General features: G+C 44.8%; 1 long non-coding RNA gene across 1 annotated transcript; it reads right to left on the bottom strand.

Annotated features, from left to right (window-relative positions):
• Window positions 1–1,170: 1,170 nt before the first annotated feature.
• Window positions 1,171–1,914, bottom strand: LOC125523012. The gene is made up of 3 exons (XR_007290080.1): window positions 1,902–1,914; window positions 1,695–1,789; window positions 1,171–1,566 (listed from the first exon to the last, which is right to left on the bottom strand). It is a non-coding gene; the product is annotated as an uncharacterized LOC125523012 (long non-coding RNA).
• Window positions 1,915–21,174: the final 19,260 nt, after the last annotated feature.

The raw sequence follows: 21,174 nt of genomic DNA, 5'->3' as shown, positions 1-21,174 counted from the left end.
GTGCCACCATAAGAATCCTCTCTTCCAACCAAAACGTAGTACATCAAACTACTATGAATGTACGATTGAACCAAAGGTGTGCTACATATATATATGCTGATATCTTGTCATGCTTGAAAAGGTCTGATTTGAGGACATCATATAATTGTAGTAGATCCACAGAACTGCAAGGTAAGTACAAAATTAGGCATGTTGTGCATCTTCCTCTGTAGAACCATACTAACACCTTGCAACACCTGAAGGAAAAATACTCACAAAGATGATGGCTCTTATAATCCTGAGTAGTGGACTATCAGCAAAATAAAGGGAAATCACAGAAAAACTAATAAATTGTAAGCTTCACAATCTGATTTTCTAGATACAGATGATAAATAAAACAAAGTTTAATTGAAAACCTAATTAGATACATATGGGAAACGATAATCAAAATCGTTGTCCACAGCATCGATGAACATATCGGGCAACCTACATAACTATATAATTCAATGGTACATATAAGGTTTTAAAATATCCGAATCACATAAAATAAGGAAGCGACAATGGTGTCTACATCTATTGTACGTGGTCAGGGCATACTAAAACTCCCATAATCAAATCCTTCACAACCAAGAGAGACAGTAGTTAATAAATCTGACATCCACGTTATTGCGAATTATTTTCTAAAACATTCCTGAGTACAACTAAGTCGAATGTACATGCAGCAAACCCAAATCATATTAGTCTTGTTCCCATAAAAAGCATCACATCTGCAGCCCATGCAAAAACTGCAGGAATAGAAACGAAGTAACCAAAACGATGTTCAGTAGATGTGGGGAACTCACAGTTTCTTTTTCTCAAGCAGTCAACTTTTCCTCATTGAATGGAGGAGGCACTCAGTGAGCAGCATTTGCTAGGAAGTTGTGAGCACTTTGTTAGATAAGTGTGTCTCGTCGTTAAACTATATCGCTGGAGCCGAGTATGGAGCGTGGATAACGTTCCAGTGGATATATACGCACACATTATTTCCCGGTTGGAGACAAAGCAAACATATGCAAGAGTTCCTTTGTGTTGACGTTAATATCAATGCAGAAAATAACTGCTATATTACCCAACAATGCCATGATTACTCCTAGTTGATAGCACCAATTATTTCACACGCCATTCTATTTAACCTAAAATTGTCAAAAAAAAGGGCATTGAAATTTAGTAGTTGTCAGTTGTAACACACAATTGACAGAAAATCAATTCCCATACTTATAGAAAGTGCAACAGCAACGACACTCAATGCTTTAGTAGTTGTCACGTGCCATTGCTTTTACAAACCAATTGCCCGCAAAAACATTCAGATTTACGACAGAAACCGTCAATACTCTAATTGTTGACAGAGAGCTTCGTTGTCAAGTGTTTCACAATATAACTATCTAACTGAAAGAGGATAAGAAGAAGAAAGTTCATCAGAAGTCAATTCTCTTACCTACAACGGCCAGGACATGCTAGCTTGGCAAGGTACTTCCTTGAACAGGAGATTGTGGCAGAGCAGCAACAAAAGAAATCAAGAAAAGATATTAATCCTGCCATATAGGGTCCCTGACATGTTTTACCCATACAAAAATTGATTTAGGAGTGGTTTAACCAGCGGCATGTTGACAACTGACATTAGGCTCCTTCATGTTTATGTTTGTTTAGACAATAGGTTTCTTATTTTATAAACTCACCTGATGAGCATAGTTATGCCCCGACCGATCTCGGGCATCCATAGGTTGTACTGTAGGTGAGAAGATTCTAGATTGAATCCCTTGAGCGCACGACACTATCCGAAGGGGTGATTGAAAACAAATTGAACCCGAATCTGAAGTTAATGTGGATTCAAGTATAAACCAGAAGGAAAATAAATTCAGAACAAAAATTGTGGGAAAACGAACCTGATCCAAAGGAGGAAAATAATCTTGACGCAATAAGCTCCTTGATTACACGGGATCCATGCCTCGACTTGGTTTTGAGAGAGGTCGATTTGTTTTTCAACTGGGCGGAGGGATAGAGTACAGATTAAAGGAAGCAAAGGTGGAGAAGGTAGATATTTTAGGGCTTCCTTGTACAACCGTGAAAGGATCTTTTCTGTTTCTTCTACATCCATGAAAAGATTATGGGCCTTCTGATCAATTGTTCTTCTACCCATTAACAAACTAACTAAAGCACCATGATTTGAAAAAACATAACTATCTAATCACCATTGCAAAGCCAAAGAATAGTAGTATTGACCTAGTTCCTTGCCAAACCCAAGTTCATGTGTGCGGGAGAGAAGATTTTGCCCACTAACATGGCAATCCAGTGGCACTCCACATAGCACAACCGCAAATCCATTACAAGGTCTATGAGAGAACTTCAGAGAAGAAAATTACCTTGCTGAGCAACCACTCAGAACACGGCCGAATTTGCTACGCGGAGCGCGATCTTCACCGGTTACATCCGTGCCTCAACGGTCCGATGAGAGGAGGGGCATAACAGGGAACCATTGTTGTAGCTTATAGGCAACCAGTTGCATCACCACCACGCGACCGGAAGCATCCGCCGCAGCGTGCTGGTCTGAGAGAGAGGACTAACGCGAGAGATGGTCCACGGCGGCGGTGGAGGCGGTGGGATGCGGCAGAGGGTGGATGTGGTGGGCAGTGGCGGCAGATGAGATAGGGAGCGGCGACGATGGTGGGGAGTAGGGCAGAGGCGCGATCCATGGCAAGCGACGGGTGTGGTGGTGGGCTTTAGAAGGTTAGGGATACAGGAGGAGGACTTCTTTTTTAGCAACTGTGGTGGAACGACCATGGGCCTTCTTTTTGTACAACCATGGTGAAAGGACCATGGGCCTTTGGCGTTTTTTTGGTCGAATTAAGCACATCATTAAGCAAAAGTTACATGAGTTAATCTCCACCGTAATAACCCGGTCCCATCAGAGATAAACGGCTCATAATTTCTAATTAACGTGGTAATTTTTAGGGAGTCTCTAATTAGTATAGGTATAGATTGAATACTAAATTTCTCTGCATATTTAATAGTCCTATCCTCAAATAGAATCATTAAAGAAGCAAACATATGCAAACAATGCAAACATAACAGCAATCTCCCTAAACAGGATAGTCTGTAAAGAATGCTGCAACATCCATACTTCCCTAGCTCCAAAAATTATGAAAGAAAATTCCCACTGTAGTAAATTTATCATAGCTTAATATGCAAAAGGTTTCAACATTTTATCACATTCTGACTTTTCTAGGGAATTATTGCAACAGCGGTAAACTTTCTGTTTTCAAACAGCAACATGTATACTTGTAACATAGGCATAGTAAAGGCTATCAATGCCACTTTTATTGAAATAAAAGATGCAAAACATTGTTCTAAATAACATAAAGCAAATCCTAACAAAGTAAATTGACGCTCCAAGCAAAACACATATCATGTGGTAAATAAAAATATAGCTCCAAGTAAAGTTACCGATGAACGAAGACGAAAGAGGGGATGCCTTCCGGGGCATCCCCAAGCTTAGGCTCTTGGTTGTCCTTGAATATTACCTCGGGGTGCCTTGGGCATCCCCAAGCTTAGGCTCTTGCCACTCCTTATTCCATAGTCCATCGAATCTTTACCCAAAATTTGAAAACTTCACAACACAAAACTTAACAGAAAACTCATAAGCTCCGTTAGTATAAGAAAATAAACCACCACTTCAAGGTACTGTAATGAAATCATTATTTTTTTATATTGGTGTTAAACCTACTGTATTCCAACTTCTCTATGGTTTATAAACTATTTTACTAGCCATAGATTCATCAAAATAAGCAAACAACACACAAAAAACAGAATCTGTCAAAAACAGAACAGTCTGTATTAATTTGTATCAAACGTATACTTCTGGAACTCATAAAATTCTCAAATAAATTGCTGGACCTGAGGAATTTATCTATTAATCATCTGAAAAAATAATTAACTAAATATCACTCTCCAAATAAAAATGGCAGCAATTCTCGTGAGCGCTGAAGTTTCTGTTTTTGACAGCATGATCAACAAGACTTTCCCAAAGTCTTCCCAAAGGTTCTACTTGGCACAAACACTAATTAAAAGCATAAAACCACATCTAAACAGAGGCTAGATGAATTATTTATTACTAAACAGGAACAAAAAGCAAGGAACAAAAATAAATTTGGATTGCCTCCCAACAAGCGCTATCGTTTAACGCCCCTAGCTAGGCATGATGATTTCAATGATGCTCACATAAAGGATAAGAATTGAAACATAAAGAGAGCATCATAAAGAATATGACTAGCACATTTAAGCCTAACCCACTTCCTATGCATAGGGATTTTGTGAGCAAACAACTTGTGGGAACAAGGATCAACTTGCATAGGAAGGTAAAACAAGCATAACTTCGAAACTTTAAGCACATAGAGAGGAAACTTGGTATTACTGCAATTCCTACGAGTATATGTTCCTCCCTCATAATAATTTACAGTAGCATCATGAATGAATTCAAAAATATAACCAGCACCTAAAGCATTCTTTTCATGATCTACAAGCATAGAAAATTTACTACTCTCCACATAAGCAAAATTCTTCTCATGAATAATAGTGGGAGCAAACTCAACAAAATAACTATCATGTGATTGAAAATTAAGATCAAGATGACAAGTTTCATTGTTATCATTGTTCTTTAAAGCATACGTGTCATCACAATAATCATCATAGATAGAAGGCATGCTTTCATCATAGTAAATTTGCTCATCAAAGCTTGGGGGACAAAAAAATATCATCTTCATCAAACATAGCTTCCCCAAGCTTGTGGCTTTGCATATCATTAGCATCATGGATATTCAAGGAATTCATACTAACAACATTGCAATCATTCTCATCATTCAAATATTTAGTGCCAAACATTTTATAGATTTCTTCTTCTAGCACTTGAGCACAATTATCCTTTCCATCATACTCTCGAAAGATATTAAAAAGGTGAAGCGAATGAGACAAACTCAATTCCATTTTTTTATAGTTTTATTTTATAAACTAAACTAGTGATAAAACAAGAAACTAAAAGACTTGGTTGCAAGATCTAAAGATATACCTTCAAGCACTAACCTCCCCGGCAATGGTGCCAGAAAAGAGCTTGATGTCTACTACACAACCTTCTTCTTGTAGACGTTGTTGGGCCTCCAAGTGCAGAGGTTTGTAGGACAGTAGCAAATTTCCCTCAAGTGGATGACCTAAGGTTTAGCAATCCGTAGGAGGCGTAGGATGAAGATGGTCTCTCTCAAGCAACCCTGCAACCAAATAACAAAGAGTCTCTTGTGTCCCCAACACACCCAATACAATGGTAATTTGTATAGGTGCACTGGTTCGGCAAAGAGATGGTGATACAAGTGGTATATGGATAGTAGATAATAGTTTTTGTAATCTGAAATAATAAAAAACAGAAAGGTAGCATGTGATAAAAGTGAGCGTAAACGGTATTGGAATGATGGTAAACAAGTCCTAGGGTTCATACTTTCGCTAGTGTAAGTTCCCTCAACAATACTAACATAATTGGATCACATAACTATCCCTCAACATGCAACAAACAGTCACTCCAAAGTCACTAATAGCGTAGAACGAATGAAGAGATTATGGTAGGGTACGAAACCACCTCAAAGTTATTCTTTCCAATCAATCTGTTGGGCTATTCCTATAAGTGTCACAAACAGACCTAGAGTTCGTACTAGAATAACACCTTAAGACACAAATCAACCAAAACCCTAATGTCACCTAGATACTCCAATGTCACCTCAAGTATCCGTGGGTATGATTATACGATATGCATCACACAATCTCAGATTCATCTATTCAACCAACACAAAGGACCTCAAAGAGTGCCCCAAAGTTTCTACCGGAGAATCACGACGAAAACGTGTGCCAACCCCTATGCATAGGTTCCCAATGTCACGAAACCCGCAAGTTGGTCACCAAAACATACATCAAGTGGCACGTGGTATCCCATTGTCACCACGGATACGCACGGCAAGACATACATCAAGTGTTCTCAAATCCTTAAAAGACTCAATCCGATAAGATTACTTCAAAGGGGAAACTCAATTCATTACAAGAGAGAAGAGGGGGAGGAGAAACGTAAGATCCAACTATAATAGCAAAGCTCGCGATACATCAAGATCGTGCCAAATCAAGAACACGAGAGAGTGAGAGAGATCAAACACATAGCTACTGGTACATACCCTCAGCCCCGAGGGAGAAATACTCCCTCCTCGTCATGGAGAGCACCGGGATGATGAAGATGGCCACCGGAGAAGGATTCCCCCCTCCGGCAGGGTGCCGGAACGGGTCTAGATTGGTTTCGGTGGCTACGGAGGCTTCTGGCGGCGGAACTCCCGATCTATCTTTCGTTTTGGAAGTTTTAGGGTATATGGAGTTATATAGGTAGAAGAAGCACGTCAGGGGAGCCACGGGGGCCCCACGAGGCAAGGGGCGCGCCCTAGGGGGTGGGCGCGCCCCCCCCACCCTCGTGGGCAGCTCCCGTATCTTCTGACGTGGGGTCCAAGTCCATCAGGTGTGTTTCCTTCCAAAAATAACTTCTCCAGTTGATTTCGTTCCGTTTCGACTCCGTCTGATATTCCTTTTCTTCAAAACACTGAAATAGGCATAAAACAGCAAATCTGGGCTGGGCCTCCGGTTAATAGGTTAGTCCCAAAAATAATATAGAAGTGGATAATAAAGCCCAATATTGCCCAAAACAGTAGATAATATAGCATGGAGCAATCAAAAATTATAGATACGTTGGAGATGTATCAAGGCGCCGCACACCCCTTATGCTTCACAGACGAAGTGATGGATCATCAAATCCCAGAGGGTTTCAAACCCGTAAATATAGAATCATATGACGGCACAACATATCCTACGGTATGGATCGAGGATTTCCTCCTGCACATCCACATGGCCCGCGGTGATGACCTACACGCCATCAAATACCTCCCACTCAAACTCAAAGGACCAGCTCGGCATTGGCTCAACAGCTTGCCAGCAGAGTCCATTGGCTGTTGGGAAGATCTGGAAGCCGCATTCCTCGACAACTTTCAGGGCACTTATGTGTGACCACCAGATGCCGATGACTTGAGCCACATAATTCAGCAACCAGAGGAATCGGCCAGACAATTCTGGACACGGTTCCTACCAAAGAAAAATCAAATCGTCGGCTGTCCGGATGCAGAGGCCCTAGCAGCTTTCAAGCACAACATCTGCGATGAGTGGCTAGCCCGGCACCTTGGTCAGGAAAAGCCGAAATCTATGGCAGCCCTCACGATACTCATGACCCGTTTTGCGCGGGAGAAGATAGCTTGCTGGCTCGCAGTAATAACATATCAAAGAACCATGGTACTTCGGATACCAAGGACAGCAATGGCAGGTCACGTCGCAACAAGCATAAGCGCCGCAGTAACAGCGACAATACCGAGGATACGGCAGTCAATGCCGGATTCAAAGGCTCTAAACCCAGTCAGCGGAAAAAGCCATTTAAAAGAAGCACTACGGGCCCGTCCAGTTTGGACCGTATACTCAATCGCTCATGTCAAATACATGGCACCCCCGACAAGCCAGCCAACCACACCAACAGGGACCATTGGGTGTTCAAGCAGGCCGGCAAGTTAAATGCTGAAAACAAAGATAAGGGGTCACATAGCAATGACGAGGAGGAGCCCCGGTAGCTGAACACCGAAGGACAGAAGAGGTTCCCCCCACAAGTGCGGACGGTGAACATGATATACGCAACCCACATCCCCAAGAGGGAGCGGAAGCGTGCGCTCAGGGACGTATATGCATTGGAGCCAGTCGCCCCCAAATTCAACCCATGGTCCTCCTGTCCGACCACCTTCGATCGCAGGGACCATCCCACTAGCATCCGCCATGGCGGATTCGCCACACTGGTCCTAGACCCAATCATTGACGGATTTCACCTCACTCGAGTCCTTATGGACGGCGGCAGCAGCCTGAACCTGCTTTATCAGGACACAGTGCGCAAAATGGGTATAGACCCCTCAAGGATCAAACCTACTAAAACGACCTTTAAAGGCGTCATACCAGGTGTAGAGGCCCATTGCACAGGCTCAGTCACACTGGAAGTGGTCTCCGGATCTCCGGATAACTTCTGAAACGAAGAGTTAATCTTCGACATAGTCCCGTTCCGCAGTGGCTACCATGCACTGCTCGGGAAAACCGCATTTGCAAGATTCAATGCGGTACCGCATTATGCATATCTCAAGCTCAAGATGCCAGGACCTCGGGGGGTCATCACAGTCAATGGAAACACAGAGTGCTCTCTCTGCACGGAGGAGCACACTGCGACCCTCGTAGCAGAAGCGCAAAGCAGCCTCTTAAGGCAATCCACTAGTTCGGCGATTAAGGACCCGGACAACTTCAAGCGCGCTCGGAGTAATCGGCAACTGGACCGCCTGGCACGTCCCGAGCTCGCATAGCAATGCGGCCCCCACCCCGGCCCCAGCTAAACGGCGAAATCCGTGCCACGCGTATATAATTACACATTAAAAATACCATGGGCACAGGCGGGGAGGGGGGCACGACGGCGGCACGCCCCAAGTCGCGGCTTAAACCACACTAGGGGCTTCCCGCTTTGTTATTTTTCTCTTTCAGGACTTCAATCTCTGGAAACCCTGTCCGGCAGCGTGATTGCCGAACACATGATGCAGCATCCAAGGAGGCAGAAAGCTACGTCACACCACAGAACTCCCAGGTGGATTACGATAACGAGTGAAATATTTGCTTTAATACTATTCCTCAGCTTGCCCTTGGAGGGGACATGTCAAACAGTCCTACTTTTTGCTTATCGCACTACTTGTATCATTCTACTTTAACGCACCTTTTTGAATAAAAATGCATAGCATTAAGACTATTATTGCATTCTTCTTATATATATATATATATTCATTTATGACATCCAGCACCCGTACACTCTGGTACGGCCAATACACTAGGGGCTTAAGCATACCCCATAATACGGCGTGAGAAGTCCAAACACTTTCGACAGTGCGGCACCCCGAACTTATAGCATTATATGAATCAGCTCCGAATCATGTCTTGGGTCAATAGTTGGGTTTGCCCGGCTCCCATGTTTTGGTACCTTACGTTCCGCTATATCGGCTAAGCTAGCACTGGGAGAACTACTGCGATTGTGCCCCGGTTCTGCTGGGCTAAGCACCTCAGTAGAGAAAGCTAAAACTGATTGTCATGATAAGGCGAGAGACTGGTCGCTGTTCAAGAGGTTTCGAGTCCCTAAAGGCTTATGCCGCTTAAAGCGAGGAGTCGGCCCTGTCCGGCTTAAGGTGTGTATCGCGCCCCGAATTTGGCCTTCGGAATACTGGGGGCTTCACCGAAATTTAAAATTATAGAATTCCATGGCTAAGTGAGAGTAATAACACATTATAGTCCGATTGCCTTTTCGTTGTGCTGAGCACCTCCCTCGAAGGACCCAACAATGGGAACAAGAGTGCTCAGGTTTATCCCAAACACCCCAGCACTCGTGGCGTGGGGGCAGAAGGCGACGACTAGCCATCTCTCAGATTTGATAAACAACTGAACAGAAGGTAATATTTTAAATTCAAACAAGCGTTGCATAGTGCATATGAACAAGTTTTCATAACTACAGGATTACACGAGCAAGTTTACTCGAATATTATATCTTTCGTACACTCATCCGCTACGAGACGAGCACCCTTCAGGACACCCTCATAGTACATCTCAGGGTGGCGATGCTCCTTGCCCTTTGGCAGCCCTTCCTTAATCAGCTTCACGACGTCCAGCTTGGCCCATTGCACCTTCACATGGGCCAAAGCCCGGCGTGCACCTTCGATGCAGACGGACCGCTTCACCAGGCCGAAGTAGCTGCTGGGAAGGGCGTCGCCAGGCCACATCCGGACTATAAAGCCCTTCATGGCCTGTTCGGCCGCCTTGTGCAGCTCGACCAGTTGCTTCAGCTGGTCGCTCAGAGGCATCGGGTGTTCGGTCCCAGTATACTGAGACCAGAACAGCTTCTCCGTTGAGCTTCCCTCCTCGGCCTGGTAAACTGTGCGGCATCCGACACGCTGCGGGGCAAATCTACGAATGCTCCTGGAGAGCTCCGGATTTGGGTAAGTAAAAGGTAATTTACTTTCACATGCTTGCTTTGCATATAGAATGCCTTACCCGCCGCTATCTTCTTCATCGCATCAATCTCCTAGAGGGCCTTTTGGGCTTCGGCCTTGGCACTCTTTGCACTCTCAAGGGCCGCGGCAAGCTCAGACTCTCGCGTCTTCAAGTCAAGCTCCAACGCCTCGTGCTTCGTCACGAGAGCATGGAGCTCTTGCCGCACCTTGCCCACCCAAGCCTCATGCCTTTCCCGCTCGGTGCGCTCCGTGGCCGCTTTGTTTTCGGCCTCAGATAGCGCTTGCTTCAGGGCCGCCACCTCGGTCGTGGCCCCTGGCAAATTTACGATGATCCTGTCATTTTGCAATCGCATTCTTTTTATACATATCCATATACTAGGTACTACTTACCTTTGTTCTCCTCGAGCTGCCTCTTGGCAAGGCCAAGCTCGTCCTTGGACCCTTTTAGGTCCTGCTTTAGTGCGGCGACCTCCGCAGTCAGTGCGGCAGAGGCCAGCAGCGAAGCCTACATACGCATATTGACATACCTATATTAGACTCCTGCGATATTGTTTGATCCTCTGTTCGGCTTTTCTTTGTGAACACCGAACAGAGCACCAGGGGCTACTGTCTATGCGGCAATATTTTCCCCCATATTCCAAAAACTTACCTCAAAGCCTGTTAGAAGGCTGGCACAGGCTTCAGTCAGTCCGCTCTTGGCGGACTGGACCTTCTGGACCACCGCACTCATAATAGTGCGGTGCTCTTCGTCGATGGAAGCGCTGCGAAGCACTCCCAGTAGATTATCCGGTGCCTCTGGATGGACAGAGGTCACCGGCACAGGCGTCTTGCCCCTTTTGGAAGGAGGCCGCCTTCCCGAGTCCGGAACCACTGGGGGTTCCGGCACGGTGTTCGGCTGAGGGCCAAACTCGGAGCCCTCAGGAGCCTTGCACCCTCTGCTCCCGGAGTCCGGAAGGTCGCCTTGAGGCGCCTCCGGGACTGTCTCCCCTCGACCCGGTGCCTCTTGAGACAATACCTCGGCGTTGTCCATAGGGCAAGGGGAGGTGGCGGTCGGAAGTGGATCGCTATCCATATCCGACGAGCCCAGGGAGCCGCCCGATGATACGTCGATAATAGCTCGTGGCGGGCTGCATAGTCATAATTCGGCGTTAGGAGAGGCAGTGCGACAAAGGTATGCTATGAGTTACTCTATCATCCGAATACTTATGACTTCGCCAGGGGCTTGGCCCTGAGCAGCCACTCGTCTTCGCCTTCGGCGACGGTGGTGGAGTAGTCCGGAAGGAGAGTCCTTCCCTTCTTGGACCCTTCGCCCCCCCCCCCCCCCCCCCCCCCCCCCCCCCGCGGTTGGGGAGGCCTTCCTTTTCTTTTCTCCCCCGACCGGAGGGGGAGCATCTCCATCTTAATCTTCTTCTTCAGGGAAGGAGTGCGTCGCGGAGTTATCGGACGATGAGTCCGATAACACCTGGCGTCGGGAACTTTTTCGGGTTCCCTTGGCCTTCTTGGTCTTCTCCGGCACCTTGTAAGGAGCCGGAGTCAGCATCTCCGTCAGGAGAGCGTCCGCAGTGTCTTCGGGCAGAGGGGCCGGACAGTTAATCTGCCCCGACGTCTCCACCCAGTCCTGTCAAAGGCATGGAGCTCAGACCCCGCACATGGTTAAGCTAGGGAAAATAAATATCCTACCGGATGTATATAACTCACCGAATGCGCTTGGCGCTTGGCGCTTAGCCCGCGGTCCTCGGTGAGAGAGGGAGGGACCTCGGCGCCCTTGAACAGCACCTTCCAGACGTCCTTGTGCATCATGTCGAAGAGCTCGCTCAGAGTCTGGTGCTGGGCTGGGTCGAACTCCCACAAGTTGAAGTCCCGTTGTTGGCACGGGAGGATCCGGCGGATGAGCATGACCTGGACTATGTTGACAAGCTTGAGCTTCTTGCCGGCCATATTCCGGATACATTTCTGGAGTTCGTCCAGCTCTACCGATGAACCCCAGAACAGGCCCTTCTCTTTCCAGGAGGTGAGCCGTGTGGGGATTCTGGATCGAAACTTGGGGGTAGCCACCCATTTGGCATCGCGCGGCTCGGTGATGTAGAACCACGCCGATTCCCGCCCCTTTATGGTCTCCATGAAGGAGCCTTCAAGCCATATAACGTTAGGCATCTTGCCCACCATGGCTCCGCCGCATTCTGCTTGTTGGCCGCCCACCACCTTCGGCCTGATATTGAAGGTCTTTAACCACAGGCCGAAGTGGGGCTGGATGCGGAGGAAAGCCTCACACATGATGATGAACGCCAAAATGTTGAGGATGAAGTTTGGGGCCAGATCATGGAAGTCCAGCCCATAGTAGAACATGAGACCACGGACGAATGGATGGAGGGGAAACCCCAGTCCGCGGAGGAAGTGGCGGAGGAAAACTACCCTCTTGTGAGGTTCAGGGGTAGGAACGATCTGCCCCGCAGTGGGCAGTCGATGCGCGATATTCGCGGCCAAGTATCCGGCTCTGCGCAGCTTCTTGATGTGTCCCTCCGTAACAGAGGAAGCCATCCATTTGCCTCCCGCTCCGGACATGATTGGAGAAGGTTGAGGGGAAGGATGTGGGCTTGGGTATTGGAGCTCGAGTGCGCAAGAGTCGATGAGCAAGGAGGAAGAAGGCGTGGGTAGAAAAAGGTTAAACCTTGTCCCTTTATAAGAGCGGCCGAAACTATGGGCCCCCACTAGCCTGGTAAAACTCGCTTATCCCCCAAGCGCCGTAATCTATGGCGCGGTTGGGTTACCCATGCCCATATTGATGAGAATCCCGTAATAAGGGGGACACGATCTCTGCTTTGACAAGACGTGTCAAAAAACTACCTCGCGTTATGTGCGGGGCTAGTTAAAGGAAACGGTTCAAATAATCACCGGGCCATGGCATAATGTCATGTTGCCAAAACAAGTCAGAAGATTAGATTGGTGGAAATATTATTCTCTCTACGGTGGTATGTGGAACTTATTTTGCAGGGTCGGACACTATCCTTGTATTCAAATTCTTCCGTGGTGTATTCGGAGGAGGAACCTGCCTTGCAATGCCGAAGACAATACTGCACGCCGGACTCATCGTCATTGAAGCCTGGTTCAGGGGCTACTGAGGGAGTCCTGGATTATGGGGTCTTCGGACAGCCGGACTATATCCTTTGGATGGACTGTTAGACTATGAAGATACAAGATTGAAGACTTCGTCTCGTGTCCGGATGGGACTCTACTTGGCGTGGAAGGCAAGCTAGGCAATGCGGACATGTATATCTCCTCCTTTGTAACCGACCTTGTGTAACCCTAGCCCCCTCCGGTGTCTATATAAACCGGAGGGTTTTAGTCCGTAGGACAACATACAATCATACCATAGGCTAGCTTCTAGGGTTTAGCCTCTTCGATCTCGTGGTAGATCAACTCTTGTAATACTCATATAATCAAGAATAAATCAAGCAGGACGTAGGGTTTTACCTCCATCAAGAGGGCCCGAACCTGGGTAAAACATCGTGTCCCCTGCCTCCTATTACCATCCGCCTTAGACGCACAGTTCGGGACCCCCTACCCGAGATCCGCCGGTTTTGACACCGACACTACCATTACCACTACTATCATATTACTTTGCTACTAAACACTTTGCTGCAGATATTAAGTTTCCAGGTGTGGTTGAATTAACAACTCAGCTGCTAATACTTGAGAATATTCTTTGGCTCCCCTTGTGTCGAATCAATAAATTTGGGTTGAATACTCTACCCTCGAAAACTGTTGCGATCCCCTATACTTGTGGGTTATCAACCCACTGCAGGAGCAACTCCGGACGTTATGAATGTCAGGCAGAGCAAAGCTGATGACTACTTGATAGTTTAGTGTGCCATGCTTTACGACTTAGAATCGGGACTTCAAAGACGTTTTGAACGTCATGGAGAATATGAGATGTTCCAGGAGTTGAAGTTAATATTTCAAGCAAATGCCCGAGTTGAGAGATATGAAGTCTCCAACAAGTTCTATAGCTACAAAATGGAGGAGAATAGTTCTGTCAGTGAACACATACTCAGACTTTCTGGGTACCACAACTACTTGACTTAGCTGGGAGTTAATCTTCGGGTTAAACTTGACGAGCCTAGCATGTACAGACATGGCCTTAGAACACTGGATACCGAAAGGTCGAACGTGAATCATATAGTAGATATGATCAACATGGAGATGTTCACCATTGAAGACTAATCCATCTCACATGATGATCGGACATGGTTTAGTTGATTTGGATCACGTAATCATTTAGATGACTCAAGGGATGTCTATCTAAGTGGGACTTCTTAAGTAATTTGATTAATTGAACTTATTTTATCATGAACATAGTCCTGATAGTATTTGCACATATATGTTGTAGATCAATAGCTCGCGTTGTAGCTCCCCTATGTTTTTTATATTTTCCTAGAGAAAACTAAGTTGAAAGATGATAGTAGCAATGATACGGACTGCGTTCGTGATCTAAGGATTATCCTCATTGCTGCACAGAAGAATTATGTCCTTGATGCACCGCTAGGTGACAGACCTATTGTAGGAGAAGATGCAGACGTTATGAACGTTTGACAAGCTCGGTATGATGACTACTTGATAGTTTAGTGCACCATGCTTTACGGCTTAGAACCGGGACTTCAAAAATGTTTTGAACGCCATGAAGCATATAAGATGTTCCAAGAGTTGAAATTGCTATTTCAAACTCATGCCCATGTCAAGAGGTATGAGACTTCTGACAAGTATTTTGCCTACAAGATGGAGGAGAATGGCTCAGCCAGTGAGCATGTACTCAGAATGTCTGGGTAGTACAATCGCTTGAACCAAGTGGGAGTTTATCTTCCAGATAAGATATTGATTGACAGAGTTCTCTAGTCACTATCACCAAGCTACTAGAACTTCGTGATAAACTATAATATGCAAGGGATGACAAAAACGATTCCCAAACTCTTCGCGATGCTGAAATTGGCGAAGGTAGAAATCAAGAAAAAGCATCAAGTGTTGATGGTTGACAAGAACACTAGTTTCAAAAAAAGTGAAAAGGAAAAGAAGGGACCTTCAAGAAGAATGACAATCAAGTTGCCACTCCCGTGAAGAAGCCCAAAGCTAGACCTAAGCCTGAAACTGAGTGCTTCTACTGCAAAGGGAGTGGTCACTGGAAGCGGAACTACCCCAAATACTTGGCGAATAATAAGGATGGCAAAGTGAACAAAGGTATATTTGATATAAATTATCGATATGTATTTTACTAGTGTTCATAGTAAACCCAGGGTATTTTATACCCGTTCAGTTGCTAAGATTAGTAACTTGAATCAGGAGTTACAAAATGAATAGAGACTATTTAAGGGCGAGGTGACAATGTGTGTTGGAATTGATTCCAAGGTTGATAATATCACCATTGCACACTCCCTCTACCTTCGGGATAAGTGTTGGACCTAAATAAATGTTATTTGGTGTTTGCGTTGAGCATGAATATGATTGGATCATGTTTATTGCAATACAGTTATTCATTTAAGTAGAGAATAATTGTTGTTCTGTTTACATGAATAAAACCTTCTATGGTCATACACCCAATGTAAATGGTTTACAGAATCTCGATAGTAGTGATACACATATTCATAATATTGATGCCAAAAGATGAAAAGTTGATAATGATAGTGTAACATATTTGTGGCACAGCCGTTTAGGTAATATTGGTGTAAAGCGCATGAAGAAACTCCATGCAGATGGGCTATTGGAATCACTTGATTATGAATCATTCGATACTCGCAAACCATGCCTCATGGGCAAGATGACTAAAACTCCATTCTCCGGAACAATGGAGCGAGCCAATGACTTATTCGAAATAATACATACTGATGTATGCGATCCAATGAGTGTTGAGGCACGCGGCGGGTATCGTTATTTTCTGACCTTCACACATGATTTGAGCAGATATGGGTATTTCTACTTGATGAAACACAAGTCTGAAACATTTGAAAAGTTCAAAGAATTTCATAGTGAAGTGGAGAATCATCGTAACAAGAAAATAAAGTTTCTATGATCTCATCGCGGGGGCAAATATTTGAGTTACGAGTTTGGCCTTCATTTAAAACAATGTGGAATAGTTTCACAACTCACGCCACCTGGAAAACCATAGTGTAATGGTGTCTCCAAACGTCATAACCGTACTTTATTAGATATGGTGCGATCAATGATGTCTCTTATCGATTTAGCACTATTGTTTTGGGTTTATGCATTAGAGGCAGCTGCATTCACGTTAAATAGGGCACCGTCTAAATCCTTTGAGATGACATCGTATGAACTATGGTTTGGAAAGAAACCTAAGCTATCGTTTCTTAAAGTTTGGGGCCACGATGCTTATGTGAAAAAGCTTCAGCCTGATAAGCTCGAACCCAAATCGGAGAAGTGTGTCTTCATAGGATACCAAAAAGAAATTGTTGGGTACACCTTCTATCACAGATCCGAGGGCAAGATCTTTGTTGCTAAGAATGAATCCTTTCTAGAGGAGTTTCTCTCGAAAGAAGTGAGTGGGAGGAAAGTAGAACTTGATGAGGTAATTTTACCTTCTCTCGAATTGAAAAGTAACTCATCATAGAAAATCGTTCCAGTGATGCCTACACCAACTAGAGAGGAATCTAATGATAATGATCATGAAACTTCAGATCAAGTTACTACCGAACCTCGTAGGTCAACCACAGCACGTTCCGCACTAGAGTGGTACGGTAATCATGTTCTAGAGGTCATGTTACTAGACCATGACGAACCTACAAACTGTGAGGAAGCGATGATGAGCGCAGATTCCGATAAATGGCTTGAGGCCATGAAATCTGAGATAGGATCCATGTATGAGAACAAAGTGTGGACTTTGGTTGACTTGCCCAATGATCGGCGAGCCATAGAGAATAAATGGATCTTCAAGAAGAAGACTGACGCTGATGGTAATGTTACTATCTACAAATCTCGACTTGTCGCGAAAGGTTTCCACAAGTTCAAGGAGTTGACTACAATGATACTTTCTCACTCGTAGCGATGCTTAAGTCTGTCTGAATCATGTTAGCAATTGCTGTATTTTATGATTATGAAATCTAGAAAATGGACGTCAAACTGCATTCCTTAATGGATTTCTCAAAGAAGAGTGTATATGATGCAACCAGAAGGTTTTTTCGATCCTAAAGATGCTAACAAAGTGTGTAAGCTCCAGTGATCTATTTATGGACTGGTGCAAGCATCTCGGAGTTGGAATATACGCTTTGATAATGTGATCAAAGCATATGGTTTTATACAGACTTTCGGAGAATCCTGTATTTACAAGAAAGTGAGTGGGAGCTCTGTAGCATTTCTAATATTATATGTGGATGACATATTGTTGATTGGAAATGATATAGAATTTCTGGATAGCATAAAAGGATACTTGAATAAGAATTTTCAATGAAAGACCTCGGTGAAGCTACTTATATATTGGGCATCAAGATCTATACCTTGACAAGATTTTAAAGAAATTCAAAATGGATTAGTCAAAGAAAGGGTTCTTGCCCGTATGGCAAGGTGTGAAGTTGGTAAGACTCAAAGCCCAACCTCGGTAGAAGATAGAGAGAGAATGAAAGTAATTCCCTATGCCTCAGCCATAGGTTCTATAAAGTATGCTATGTTGTGTACCAGACATATTGTGTACCTTACCATGAGTTTGGCAAGGGGGTACAATAGTGATCCAGGAGTAGATCACTGGACAGCGGTCAAAATTATCCTTAGTTGCCTAAGAGGACTAAGGAAATGTTTCTCGGTTATGGAGGTGAAAAATAGTTCATCATAAAGGGTTACGTCGATGAAAGCTTTGACACTAATCTAGATGACTCGGTGTCTCAATCCAGATACATATTGAAAGTGGGAGAAATTAGCTACAGTAGCTCTGTGCACAGTATTGTAGATATAGAACTTTGCAAAATACATACGGTTCTGAATGTGGTAGACCCTTGACTAAACTTCTCTCACAAGCAAAGCATGATCACACCTTAGTGCTCTTTTGGGTGCTAATAACATAGCGATGTGAACTAGATTATTGACTCTAGTAAACCCTTTGGGTGTTGGTCACATGGCTATGTGAACTATGGTTGTTAATCACATAAAGATGTGAACTATTGGTGTTAAATCACATGGCGATGCGAACTAGATAATTGACTCTAGTGCAAGTGGGAGACTGAAGGAAATATGCCCTAGAGGCAATAATAAAGTTGTTATTTATATTTTCTTATATCATGATAAATGTTTATTATTCATGCTAGAATTATATTAACCGGAAACTTGATACATGTGTGGATACATAGACAAAAACACTATGTCCCTAGTAAGCCTCTACTAGACTAGCTCGTTAATCAAACATGGTTAAGTTTCCTAACTATAGAAATGTGTTGTCATTTGATAAACAGGATCACATCATTAGGAGAATGATGTGATGGACAAGACCCATTCGTTAGCTTAGCATGTTGATCGTTCAGTTTTATTGCTATAGCTTTCTTCATGTCATATACATATTCCTTCGACTATGAGATTATGCAACTCTAGGATACCGGAGGAATACCTTGTGTGCTATCAAACATCACAACGTAACTGGGTGATTATAAAGATGCTCTACAGGTATCTCCGAAGGTGTTTGTTGGGTTGGCATAGATCGAGAGTTTAGGATTTGTCACTCCGAGTATCGGAGATGTATCTCTGGGCCCTCTCGGTAATGCACATCACTATAAGCCTTGCAAGCAATGTGAATAGTGAGTTAGTTACGGGATGGTGCACTACGAAATGAGTAAAGAGACTTGCCGGTAACGAGATTGAACTAGGTATGATGATACCTACGATCAAATCTCGGGCAAGTAACACACCGATGACAAAGGAAATAACGTATGTTGTTATTGCGTTTTGACCGATAAATATCATCATAGAATATGTAGGAACCAATATGAGCATCCAGGTTCCGCTATTGGTTATTGACCGAAGATGCATCTCGGTCATGTCTACATAGTTCTCAAACCCGTAGGGTCCGCACGCTTAACGTTCGATGATGAGTTGTATTATGAGTTATGTGTTTTGGTGACCGAAGTTCGTTTGGAGTCCCGAATGAGATCATGGACATGACGAGGAGTCTCAAAATGGTCGAGAGGTAAAGATTCATATGTTGGAAGGTAGTATTCGGACATCAGAATGGTTTCGAGTGGTTCGGGTATTTTACCGGAGTACCGAGGGGCTACCGGAACCCCCCGGGGGAATTCATGGGCCTACATGGGCCTTAGTGGAGAGAGGAGGGCCGCAAGGGGTGGCCGAGCCCCCCCGCCCCCCATGCAGTCCGAATTGGACTAGGGGAGGGGGCGGCGCCCCCTTTCCATCTCCCTTTCCCTCTCCTTCCTTTTCCCCTCCGATAAGAAAGGAAAAAAGGGGGCGAATCCTACTCGGAGTGGAGTCCTAGTAGGACACCCCCCCATGGTGTGCGCCTCCTGGCCGGCCGCCTCCTCCTCCCTTCCTTTATATACGGGGGTAGGGCGCACCCCAAGACACATCAATTGTTCTCTTTGCCGTGTGCGGTGCCCCCCTCCACAGTTTACTCCTCCAGTCAAAGCATCATACTGCTTAGAGGAAGCCCTGCGCGGATCACATCACCATCACCGTCACCATGCCATCGTGCTAACAGAACTCTCCCTCGACCCTCTGATGTATCAAGAGTTCGAGGGATGTCGACCTGAACATGTGCTGAACATGGAGGTGCCATATGTTCGCTACTAGATCGGTTGGATCGTGAAGACGTTCGACTACATCAACCGCGTTAACATAACGCTTCTGCTTTTGGTCTACGAGGGTATGTGGACACACTCTCCCCCTCTCATTGCTATGCATCTCCTAGATAGATCTTCCGTGATTGTAGGAAGTTCTTTTTGAAATTGCATGCTACGTTTCCCAACAATTCTATTTTATTTTGTTCTGATGCATGGCAACTAGATGGATCTACTATGCCTTTGAGACAGAGGCTACCACGGTTGTTTTCATATCTTATGGATGATAAGATTTCAGTGTCTGGTTTTATTGACAGCCAGAACAGAGCATCTTTTTTCCAGTTGCCAATCTACCAACAAGCTGCGACCGAACTGGACTCTCTCATCTCCTGGGTTGATAATTTGCAAAGAGAATCCTCTGCTAATGATGTTTGGTCTTGGGTTGGATCTTCTGGAGCCTTGATACGTCTCCAACGTATCTATAATTTTTGATTGCTCCATGTTATATTATCTTCTCTTTTGGACATTATTGGGCTTTATTATTCACTATTATATTATTTTTGGGACTAACCTATTAACCGGAGGCCCAGCCCAGAATTACTGTTTTTTTGCCTATTTTAGGGTTTCGAAGAAAAGGAATATCAAACGGAGTCCAAACGGAATGAAACCTTCGGGAATGTGATTTTCGGAGCGAACATGATCCAGGAGACTTGGACCGTACCTCAAGCAACCAACAGGGAGGCCACAAGGTAGGGGGCGCGCCTACCCCCCCAGGCGCGCCCTCCACCCTCGTGGGCCCCCTGTTGCTCCACCGACATACTTCTTCCTCCTATATATACCTACGTACCCCCAAACGATCAGATACAGAGCCAAAACCCTAATTCCACCACCGCAACTTTTTGTATCCACGATATCCCATCTTGGGGCCTGTTCCGGAGCTCCGCTGGAGGGGGCATCGATCACGGAGGGCTTCTGCATCAACACCATAACCCTTCCGATGAAGTGTGAGTAGTTTACCTCAGACCTTAGGGTCCATAGTTATTAGCTAGATGGCTTCTTCTCTCTTTTTGGATCTCAATACAATGTTCTCCCCCTCTCTTGTGGAGATCTATTCGATGTAATCTTCTTTTGCGGTGTGTTTGTTGAGATCGGTGAATTGTGGGTTTATGATCAAGTTTATCTATGAACAATATTTGAATCTTTTCTGAATTCTTTTATGTGTGATTGGTTATCTTTGCAAGTCTCTTCGA

Source organism: Triticum urartu, chromosome 7, assembly GCF_003073215.2.
Source record: "Triticum urartu cultivar G1812 chromosome 7, Tu2.1, whole genome shotgun sequence".
NCBI lineage: Eukaryota > Viridiplantae > Streptophyta > Magnoliopsida > Poales > Poaceae > Triticum > Triticum urartu.
This window is presented reverse-complemented; position numbering and strand designations above follow the sequence as displayed.